Source organism: Poecile atricapillus, chromosome 2 (assembly GCF_030490865.1).
Source record: "Poecile atricapillus isolate bPoeAtr1 chromosome 2, bPoeAtr1.hap1, whole genome shotgun sequence".
Taxonomy (NCBI): Eukaryota; Metazoa; Chordata; class Aves; order Passeriformes; family Paridae; genus Poecile; species Poecile atricapillus.
The window spans coordinates 116,990,042-117,001,737 of NC_081250.1; positions in this window are offsets into that span (position 1 = coordinate 116,990,042).

The following is an 11,696-nucleotide window of genomic DNA, read 5'->3' on the forward strand; positions in this document are numbered from 1 at the left end:
AATGTCATCAGCCAATTTTCTTTTCACCTCATGCTGTTTTGCTCTCCTAAGTCTCATAGCTGGAATCTGCTTAGATAGATACAGTTGTTAGGGATTTACAGAAAATGCCTAAACATTGTATGGCATCATAGTCTTTATCAATTCTGTTGAAATATTTCAAAAAGAGTAGAAGCTTTGCTTTATCTCAGCACTAAAGATGGGCTTCAGCTTTTGCAAGCCCTGTTTGAATGTCTATGTCTTAACTCAGGACCCTGAGAACATTTTTTCTTCTATCCACCAATTTCCAGTATATATTCACTGCAATCTACCTTCTAGGAATCCCATCTGTAAGAGAGAAATGAGACTTATGAGAAATGAAATGAGACTTATAATGAGACTTGGGACTTGTTTTTCTACCTATATAGCCCAGATGAAAAACTTCAAATAAGTAAAGCAAAGCATGTGTGTTCAATGTTGACATTGTTTATCTTCTGTGACTGTTTTTCACAGTAAATATATGATTCAAACACTCAGTTTAAATCCAGGCAGACAGAGACATACTTATTACTACAAAGAAAAAAATAAGAATTTCCTACATCTTGATCCAGTTCATATTGTTACAAAGATGTTCTAAATTAAACTATATTTCTTTCTAAGCTAGATTTTATCCTCTTAACATATAATGATTTATCATAAACATTTATTATAAATCTTGCACAGCTTAAGATAACTTGCAAACAAAAACATACTAGCCTTCCTCTCAGAAACACAAATCATCACCATATATTGGCCTTCCTTAGTTAACACACAAACACTTCCATCATTCCTCACTGCCTAGTACCTCATCCTCAACAGGATCTTTTCCCTACCTCTGCTGCCTTCCAGTGGCTCTGCTGCCTTTCAGCTGTCACCTACCCTTTTAGCATTTGTTCTTTCTTCTTGCATCTTTGGTACTCCTTTACCTTTATTAGTCAGTCTTGTTTAGCTCTGATTTGCCTGATTTCCTTTATAATGAACATTGAGAGTGTAGGTTAAAAGCTTCTTTCCCAGCTTCCCCTCTCATTCATTGATTTGAGCTATTTCTTTACAGAGGAAAAGGAAATTAGCTCAGTTTCTGGAATATTTCCAAATGGACTAACATTGCAAAAGTCCAGATATCTCAAATTCTTGACCTGCTAGTCCTCACTATTATTTCTTTGCCATTCTCTGGCTACAAAAACTCTCTTCTTTGCCCATCTCTCCAAGTATGACATCATTTCTTATATGATTCAATAGAAACATCACAGTGTCATTCATCAAAAAAAGCTGGGAACTTCTTTCAATGTTTTCTTCCACATTTCTGTTTCCTGCATTCACTTGGAAACATCCACCATCCTCACAAGAAAACCCATCTTTAGATTTTTTTCTCCCTATGAATGGCTGTGAATGGTATGTGATAGCTGATACTTGCATGAGAAGCTCTTTCAGATTACAGGTAAGATAAACTTCTTGGAGAACAAGCAGAAAATTTTTCGCTAACAGAGGTATATGAACATCATAACTCTCCTGATGAAACTCAGCAAGGATTTGTTATGCAGACAATATAAGCTATTATAGCAGAAAAACAAAATTAACTCTTATATCATTCAACTGAGTCTGTGCCAAAACAAGAAGTAAATCACTGAAGTTGTGTATAATGCATGAGGTATACAACATTGTTGCAAATTGATTTTTTTTTTTTTAATGATAAAAAGGGATTGGCACAGAAGTGATATCTAATTTTAAATTCTTAGCCTAATAACATTGCTAATTTTAATTGCTATTAGAAGAACCTTGTTTTCCTCTAAGGCATTATGTAAAGAATCATTCTAGCTCAAATATGCATGGGAAATGTTTAAGGCCCATTACAGAACAAACAATGAATATCAAAGCAACAGCACTAAACCAGCAAATATCTCCAGCTGTGATGCCAGGACTTGGCTGTTTAGCTATCAAGTAGACATTAACAGATGACAGATAAGTTATTATTCAACAAAGTGGGATGCAAAAAGCTTAAATACATCAAAACAATAATGTAAAATACAATCTAAAATTTGATGAATATTAAAAACTACACATAACATAAAAACACAATTTCTGTGTAATAATTTTAATTATGAAATACTAACATTTCAGCATGCAGGGTTTCAGCAGCAGTTAGGAATCAAATTTATGAAACTGAGTTCCAGACATTTACATGTAATTGTATCTGTGCAAAAGATGCCAGCATGTGCTGAGGAGAGGCTTTGGCACACAGTGGCTGGGAGAGGGGGGAACAACACAAAGGTCACCACATCCTCTGTCTTGCCTAGACATTTTTCTGCTCAGAATCAGAACTGTCCTGTGTAACAATAGCAAGAGCCAGAAGCTCTTATCACCTTCCAGGAGGTGACCTCCACAGGAAGGCAGAAAGGTCTATAGAAGCACACCCTTTTCCTCTCCTGACCTCAGGAAAGCCCTGCTCATGGCTGAAATTACATTGGCAAAGGACAATACATGGGATTCCAAAAGCAGTGCCTGCCAGACATACCAGCACATGGATAAAATGGAGTGCTTTGCAATAGATGGGGGTTTTAACTGATCTAGCTGAAATATATGCAATTGCAGAGAAAAAGGAAATGTTAAATGTAAGTAGCATGAAAGTTAAGTGTGACTCAATGATTTAACACATTACTCTAGCGAAACTAGAGAGGCAGCAACATTCAGCTAAAAGCAATGGAGGGATGCAACTAGAAAGATATTAAGTAGTGTTGAGACATAAGCAGATGCTGTGTTCACTGAAAACAAAGAAGCAAACAAAAAGCAAAAATATTTTTAAGCAAATTTATAAGCAAGTATATTTATTCCATAAGGATAGGATTCAAAATAAACCAATGCATGTAACCAAATCCAGCAACAAAATCTTGGTCATTGTGACAACACAGACTAAAATGCCTTTTCTGTATTTCCTCCATGTGTATTATTGAATATTATTGAAAGAATAAACAAGAGGAAAAGAATACAAAACAGAGTCCAACTCCATAGTCAAGGCAGTTTCTAATAAAGGACCTCATTTTTACTATTCTGCATTATAAACTCAGAGAACTATCCAAAGTAGATAGATTTTAGGGTAATTTGTAAATCCATTACTTCTTTGTTAACATTGTTATGAAGAAATATATGGATGTTACACAAACATTTGCTCAAAACAACTTTTTTGGGTTTAAAACCAGAGAAGTGCCTGAAGGAAAACAAAAATGCAGGCCATATGTACAACAATTGAACAAAATCAATAACTATATTGAGTTAATCTACAGTCAATTAACAATCATTTCATGTGAAGTAAAAATATAGTTTAAAATACCCCATGAGACATGTGGGTGGTAGAATTTTTGCTGTATGCTCTGTGTCCTAACTGGCAGGAATAATTTGGTCATAATGATTACATTTTACTAATGATATTTAGTAATAGACATTTAATTACAAAACAAGGAGATAATATATAAGACACAGTGACAAGAACAGAAATCCTGGCAACACCATATGAAAAAGGACAAGTAGAAAACATAGAAGTATTAATCATAGTAGCCACAACACTAAATTTTGAAATATTTGACGGAGTGAGAACAAAACTGAGTAATAGCATAAACTTTTTTTTTTTCTAATCAAGCAACACAAGTGTTTTTGTAGACAGAAGGACAGAAAAAAGTTTAAACTGAGCTGGATTAAATACAATATTCTTAGGCTATAAAAATATCTGATTTATGGTTTTTATCATAAGGTGGTTTTTGTGTGTAAATACAGACTGATTTGTAGTGGCTGGAAAAGAAGTCTGTATGCTAATTAATTGCTTACCAAGTGAAAAGTGGAATTGTAGTTAACTATTTCAAAAATTTTTAAGGAAAGGTCACTTTTGTTGTTTGACTTGGACATGCAAATTTTCTGTCATCCTTTGTTGCTCCATGCTTTGCATATTTCATAGGAATATAAGATTGAAAGTCCTCCCTCTCATTTAGTCACTAAAGACATTCCCTGCTGGCAAAGACAACTGTGTGAATACTTTGCTATCATTCAGTTATTATTAGATACATTTGACAGCTTCCTTTTTCCTTTTTAATAATATTGTCCAGGGAAGGTCTGTAAGTCTCATTATGTTAGGTTCACTGCCAACGCGCATGAACAAAGGAGAAGGACATACAATAAAACCAAAACCACATGCGAATTTCTGGCATGACCTGAAGTCAATGGGTGCTGTGACATTTATTTGGATTTCTCCCTACAGTAGAAAGGGAGTGTTCTCACTCCGTAGGGCTTTCCTCACTCAGCCATCAGAAGCTCAAGAGCAAGGACAGGAATATAAGGCTAGATTCATAAAGAGATTAGAGCCCAGGATCTACACGCTGAATCTAAAAGTCACCTACCTGGAGCTTTTCAGCAGATCATTGCACCAGAAAAATCTAAAGTTTATAGCTATCTAAAAACATAAAATAAAATTTCAGTCTGGAGCACACCCAGAATACTTATGTCCTCAAAGGAATTCCCAAATGATAGAAGTACCATTTCTTTCTCCTCTGTAAGGCCATACATGATTGGTGTTCTTAGACAAGAAAAAAAGTACCGTATCTTTTGCCCTTAACTTTCATTGTCCTAATATGTCTATGACACTCAAGGTTAACTCTCAAGAGGACTTGAACTACCTCACCCTCTTCCCAAGAGAGTATATTCTCACCTTGTCTTAAATAAGCTAGAGTGAAATTATCTCAATTAGTCCTATTAAAATGTCTCACACCACATACAGCATATCTAGAGGAGTAGACACTGTAGAGATTTAAAATGTCTAAGTTCATCAATTACTTCAGAAAGCATGAAAAAGTTTCATCTGAATAATTTATAAAACCCACACAACTCTCCCTGCACTGACACCTACAAAGACAGAAGAATGAATCTGAATGTGGCAGTGAGTGTTTCACAAAACTGAATAAATTGTATTGGATCTGTTGATCTCCTGCTTTAGGGTTTTCTCAGAAAGGGCACCTGATTTTGTCAGGAGGGAGCTAGAGAGCCTTAGCTTCTTTAGGGAGTACAACTCATGCTCACTTGAGATTTCTAATTGTGATTGTGTGCACAGACCCCACTCCTGCCTTGTTCTCCATATATGTATTATGATTGCTTAATGGTTGATTTCTCTATCCTGAAAAGCTTATTCCTGAAAATTCTTTAACTGATGGAGAATACAGCACAGAGAATAAAAGGCATCAGAATTCCTCCCTGTCACTCAGCAGCTCTAGGTTACTAATCTTACCAATTAAACGGGATACAATAATGCCAGTGTGAAACTGGACTGTTAAAATATTTTCCTGGGGAAGCAATACTCTTGGAACTTGTATAAATGTTCTTGCTTTCATGAAAACACGGTGGAGTTGATGAAGCACTTCTGGATTGAAAATCAGTATTTCCCTTACAAATGATAAGCCATGCAGACTCTCCTAAAAATTGCGAAATAAGCAAAAAATGTCAGCTTGAAAACACTTGAATTGACAGGTTACGGTAGAAGTTGCTTACATCTGCTGTCTTCTGAACACAAAGTTTTCACTTTCCAAACATAGTGATTTTTCTTACACATTTCATTATCTTGTGCATTGTTGTTGCTGAAAAGATGGAGTTTGCAACCTTCACCCTTGTGAGTTTTCAATTTTTCTAAGGATGTCACACTTTTAAAAAAATAGCTCCATCATCACACCTGAACTTTATGTCCCATGATTTTATCTCTGACTCTGGACATCTTGGCTCTTGATCTCTTGTTTCTACCTTAATTAACTGGAAAGCAATCACTCACAGTAGCCAGCGATCTGGAATGTTTCCATATAGAGATGTGGAAACAGGAGGGTTTTTTCTCTGCCTGGCTCTCACTTTGAAGTACAACCTAGATAAATTATTTTCTGTTCTCTGTCCATCACATAATATTTGAGAGTATGTCAGTCTCCTGTAGCCTTACTGTACTGGCACACACAGGCTGTTTCAGTGGTCACAAGAGCTGGCAGAGCAAAATTTACAGTGAAGAATAGTCAAGAGAGGGAGGTATTACAGGGGCATGTAATGGAAGGACAGGGAGGAGTGGCTTTAAACTGAAAGAGGATAGATTTAGATTAGACATTAGGAAGAAACTAGTTACTGTGAGCATGGTGAGGCACTGCAACAGGCTGCCCTGAGAAGCTGTGGATGCACCATACCTGAAAGTGTTCAAGCCCAGGCTGAACAACCTGGTCCAGTGGAAGGTGTCCCTGTCCATGGCCAGGGTTTAGAACGAGATTATTTTTAAGGTCCCTTCCAAACTAAACCATTCTAAGATTCCATGTTTCTATGACATGGAGCAAAGCTAAAACACCATCACGAACAAGACACCACCAACGTGGACATAGCAAATACATCATCAAGCTCTCCCTACCTGTGCTGAAATTATACGATATTTTGCTCTCCTGATCAAATAATCCTTTTCAATGCTGCATCTTAAAAAAAAAAAAAAAAAAAAAAAAAAAAAAGTCAATTGTCAGCTACGATTTCACTAAATTATAACTTTGGACAGACTATTCTTTCAAAAAACAAATAAGGGGGTGGAGATGGAGATTTGTAAGATGTAAATACAATAGCATTCCTTATGGCTAACATGTTCATTTGGTACACTGACACATGCCATTTAAACACTTCTGAACACTTTCAAGCATTTATGAAAACAAACAAGTTATGTTTTTTTCAGAAAGCAAAAAAGAAAGGATGAAAGACTGTATTTCATTACCACCAAACCAGAAGGTGTAAAACTGGTACAATGCAGATGTCAGAAGGGCTGCTGTGATCTAGGTTTCTGAGAAGAAATCTGCACTTACCAGATACAGCAATGGGTTGAACTAGATTTTTTTTCCTGTAGTGGTGACACACATCCCCCTCCCCAAAAGAACAAAAACACTTTTACATTCAAAGATGTCAGCTTTTCTTAGGAAACTGAATCCATTGTGTTTATTACCAGGAAACTCAAACTGATTCAACCAGGCAAAAAGGAAATTTTAAGAAGTATAAAATATTCAATTTGCCTTCTGTACCTTGAAGAGGGGTCTTTTTGTGTCCTGCCTTTGTGACAGCCAGCTCAGTGGCTTTCAGAACTGAAGAGAACTGCACAGTCTCCTATGAATTCCATGAAATCATAAAATCATTTAGTGTGGAAAATACTTTTAGGATAACTTAACCCAGCTGTGAACCCAGTACTTCGAAGTCCACCACTAGAACATGTCCCTAAATGTGACACCTACACATATTGCAGGTGTTACCCTACCTCTAGGAGTAGTGACTGCCACTTCCCTGAGCAGCCTATTCCAATGCTTAACAATTTCAGTGAATAAATTTTCTTAACAGCCAATCTAAATCTCCTCTAGCATAATTTGAGGCCATTTCCTCTTATCCTATCACTTGTTACTTGGGAGGAAAGACAAACACACACCTCACAACAGTTGTTTGTAGGTCAGCCTTTTACCTTTTCCCAAAGTAACAACAAAACAGATAGATTCTATCAGTAAAAATCTGTTAATATTTTTCAACTTGTACAAGGAAAAAAGAGAAAATAGTTACTGGAAATAATGCAAATCACTGAAGGTTGTTATGAACAGTATTAAATGGCTGGAGATATCCACTCATATACATGACAAAGGACACATGCCACCCCCCTAATTTTTGCGGTATCTATTATATCATGAGAATTGCAGATCAAGTGAAGAAAAGGCTGTCACACCACTGTCCAGCACATGCATCAAGGTCTATGTTTGATCTACAAGGTCCTGTTGATCTATGCAGTTCTGATTGTTTCTTCCAACAAAAGTGAAGCCTTTGGTAGGCAACCTTTGCTCTCTCTGCACCAACACTGTGGATCCACCAGCAGGAAATCTCTGATTACCCACACAATCAGAGCAGATCAGCTTTTTGTCCACCTTCCTTTATGTCTATTACCTTTATCACTGTTTGGCCTGCATCTTCCAATGAGTGCTGCCACTCAACACATTAACCTAATTACTGTATTTGGGTTATTTTCAGTTCAAAGTGTCCTTCTCACTCACCAGTAAAATACCAGTGCAAGGCAGTGCTTCTTACAGAACAGTACAATGGGATTTTTTGACACAAGCGGGTACAGGACATACATCCTGGCCAGCAAAGACAGGCTCAGTGCAACACTCTGCCAAACTTTCTGGGAGATACCCTAAAGCAAATTATCAACTGAGATTGGATTTAAATTTGGGTGAAATAATTGCCGTCTTCTGAATGGAGGTGGACACGATGGCTCATCAAGTAAAATGAGGGTCAGAACAAGACAGAGAGGGTTAGAATACCTTCACATTCCCTAACACTAATGAGAGCCTTCATCATACCCACAATGCAAATTCATACTCTATGAGAAAACCTAAGTAATCTTTACTACTGCTGTCACACTTCTTGCAGGCTTCATACAGGCTGGTAAAATCCCAGGACACCCCTGGGGAAAAAGGGCAAAGACTAGCAGGCTGTCCCATCCTATTCCAGCACCCCAGCCAGGAGCAGGCATGGGCTTATTCTTTGCAGGAATTTCCTTTCATAAGTGGGAAGAAATTAACGTGTTCCCCCTAAGAGACCTATTCCCTCTTTCCACCTCAAAGCTCCTTACAAAAGTCTGTAAGAAACACAGGTCTTCAACTATTGAGTTTCCAAATGATAACTCCAGCCCTACATTCAATCTTAATAGCGTTTAATTAGATATGCCTCTAATGCCAGTAATATCTTTAAGAAATTGCCCTTCCTAAAGTCAAGTAGACACAAGTAAACATAAGAGGAAAATATACTGTAGTTTTAGCTTTAGATTTCTAACCTCTAAATTTATTTCCAGCTCTGAACCTAAACCTGGAGTCCTTTCTACTGCTTTCCCCTATATTATGTAAAAATTCTTGAAAACTATTATTTTATAATAATTTTTACTATAAATAAATATGAATTCTGTCTGTCTTCGTAAATCACACAAAGTGCAAATCCTAATGCAAAATTTAATTGTATGAATGAATTGAAGGAAGACCAGAAGTAAATGAGAGCATCAAGCAGTGTCCTAAGCAACTGTTTTCTCTATTTGTATTTATCTAGACCCCCTAGAATGAAAAAAATTCTCTTTCAGTACTAAACCCAAAACTTTAAACCTGTCTCCAATGTTAATATCAACACCAACATTGTTCACATCAATGAAAGTGAAAGAAAAGCATATTCCCATAGACAAACACACCATCTTTCTGTTCCCCTAGCCCCTGGAATATCCATCCATAAATTGAGAAAAACGGAGTTTGTATTCCCTATTCCTAACATTACCACGGCATCAGTAGAAATCTCATCTCTACAAGATGACACAGAACATTCATCTTTTCCAAAATTTGCACATTTCCAACTCTTCGGTAATAATGGAATGCAGCAAAGATTTGGGTTCTTAAGAAGGAGCATGTATTGAACAGGAGAGAACGCATCTTATCCTGAAATCTAATCTCAGCCCTAAATTTACAGCAAGTTAGAGCCTTAACCTAATACCACCACTAGCCCTAACTTAGTTATAACCTGGTATGCATTCAGACTCCAAAATACACTGTATATGCCTTTACCAGCAGCTGTTATCTTGTCTTCTGAACTTTGCAAGCCACAGAGAATCAACTGGAGTCTCGAAAATCCAATTCCAAACTCTATGTCTGATGTTATTTATTTGCAAGGCTTGGAACATAATGACAGAGTACATCCAGCTTCCTACCTTGTCATCACCTGCCTTCTTCATAACTCTGTCACTAGCATAAAGACATGAAAAAATATCCTGAAGACTTGAGTTCCCAAATCACAGTTATAATACTTGTATTAATTAAACATATGTAAACAGTAAAGAAGGATTTACCCCTTTCCACAGTCTTCCTGAGTCTTCACTCCCCTGAGAAAACTAAAAATCTCTGCAATTCTCTCTTACACTCTCAAAGCCCAATTCAAAATCTACCTTGAAGCCTGGTGTTCATTTGCACACCCAAGGAAGCAATGACCCTTTCAAAATTGTCCCCTTCTGAACATGTGGGTCCTAGAAGCTTTATATTCTGACTCTTACACAAACCATATATAATTTTTCAATTATTTTCAGCAGAAAAATGTGCAGATTGCAAATTCCCAGCAGATTTGTCTCCACAGATTAGTCCCAGCAGATTAAAGGAAACTGTCCCCTTTAGTCTTTATTCTCCTCCTAGCCATAGAGGACCTACTGCAGTGCTACAGAATTCTGAATCTGCAAAATTTTCAAAGTCAGTCCCAGTCCTAATTCTGGTTGGGGCCTATAGCCAACACAAAAATGCACATTAAAATATTCCCTTTTGTCAGCATTTGTCCTCTTCCTAATTCTGAGGATCTTAATCTTGGTTATGTTGACAGAGCCAGGGAAAGTAATAAAATATAATATTTCCTTAGTTTAACTTTAGCTGGGATCCAGTTAAATAAGACTTTTTAAAATTAATTGTCTGGTTTTGGCCAAATTTTTTCATTCTTTCTATCTCTGGACAGTCTGCATTGTCAGCAAGTCATAAGAATGAGCTGGATGGTGAAGAAAAATGTTTCAAATTAGTATATTTCACAGAGAAGTTGATAACTACGGACAGCAACTTCTTCAGCTAATGTATCAAGAAATATATGTTCATCTTTTTATTAATTTTTAATCATACATTTATATAGTGTTCTACAGCCCCACAGAATTTCTATGCCACAAATTTAGAAGTGCACTTTACCCAAAATGATAGACAGGAAATATGATACATAAAGTATTCTGAGGAGTTTAATTTTTGCAGCACCGTTATGATTTCAGTTAGTGCCAACATTTTTTGCTGCATACTTGATGCAAGTTCTCCACCTAGTGGACACATTTTTAATGCTCCAAAGGATCACAATTCCTTTAATGTCATCATTTTTACTTCTGATTCTTTTAAGGGGTAATAGAAACAGTTCCTTACATAAGCTTTTACAAATACTTAAGCTATATAATAAGGTTTTTTTCAAAATAAAATTTCACACTGTGACTGAAATATTTATGACAGCTTTGGAAAACATACAGACCAAGAGAGCTATGAAAGTAAAACCAGTTACAACAATCAACCTGTATCTACAAAATCATTTGAACAAAACAACCCCATATATTTTATTCATCTAGGTTTTGGTAGTTGAGTGAAGTTCTATTTTTAGAAAATCCTATACCCTTCAAAAATATTAGCAACAACCACATTTAAAAGAAAATTTTAGAGCAGGCAACATAACTGCTCATATAGCATTGATAAAAAAATACCATCTAGGTGCCAGAGTAAAAGAAATAGCAATTTGAACAGCTTATCATGAGGCACAGGAAATTCCAAATCACTTGAAGTTCTTGTTTTGAGGCTGGATGAAACTCTAAAGTACATATTCTGGTATTACCACATACTTGTGCATGTAGGTACTTCATGCAAGAATTCTATGGCAAAGGAGAAGGAACATTGCCATGCAGAAAGCCTAACCATATGAATATAATCATCCAGCCTGCTTAAATGCATGGATTATGATAATACTCCTCCCTGTGCTTACAAAGAACAGCTTCCTAGGAGACAAAAAAAATTAAAACAAAACAAAAAAAAAGTACTTATACAAAATACACAGTTCACATCTCAGACCTACTGAGA